This window comes from Triticum aestivum, chromosome 7D, assembly GCF_018294505.1.
Source record: "Triticum aestivum cultivar Chinese Spring chromosome 7D, IWGSC CS RefSeq v2.1, whole genome shotgun sequence".
Lineage (NCBI taxonomy): Eukaryota > Viridiplantae > Streptophyta > Magnoliopsida > Poales > Poaceae > Triticum > Triticum aestivum.
The window spans coordinates 600,644,694-600,645,461 of NC_057814.1; positions in this window are offsets into that span (position 1 = coordinate 600,644,694).

The following is a 768-nucleotide window of genomic DNA, read 5'->3' on the forward strand; positions in this document are numbered from 1 at the left end:
TGAAAAGAGGCCTTTGGTCCCGGTTGGTGGCACCAACCGGGACTAAAGGGGGCATTAGTCCCGGTTGGTGCCACGAACCGAGACTAATGCTTGGACTATATATATCAAACACTTGTGAAAAAATTTAGTTTTCATCACCAGTTGCCTCCCCCTCCCCCGCCGTCAGGCTGCTCCACCTCGCCGTCTACGCCGCCGCCAACGCCGTCGCCTCCCCGAGCCCGCGCCGTCCTTGTCGCCGGCATCCCTGGGCCCGCCGTCGTCGTCATCCCCGTCGCCGCGTGCCTCCTCGAGCCCACCCCTCCATGTCCCTGTCGCCGCCTGCCGTCCCGAGACCGCCGTCCCCGTCACCGCGTGCCGCCCCGAGCCCGCCGTCCTCGTCGTCGGACTCCTGCCATCGCCGCCCCCCTCGAAGTGAGCCCCCCCTTCCCATGGTCCCGATCGAGCGCCGCTCTTGCGCCCGAGTGCCCCTTGCTCTCTGCCGCCCCTGCTCCATGGTCGCCGCCGGCCCCAACGCATTGAAGAGCAGAAGGAGAGGAGAGAAGAAGGAGTGGAGCAGCAGCAAGACGCCGTCCAATTTTCTGAATTTTTTTTACAGATATGAACAGTGCATATAGAGGGTGTTTGATCAAATGCTAGATGGCTTTGGGCATTTTAGAATTTATGATATTTTTAGAATGTGCTAAATATGTCAAAAAATGTTTTTTTGTTCATATACAGAAAGTTTTTATATATGACTATGGATATATGAGCAATGATGATCCATGGATG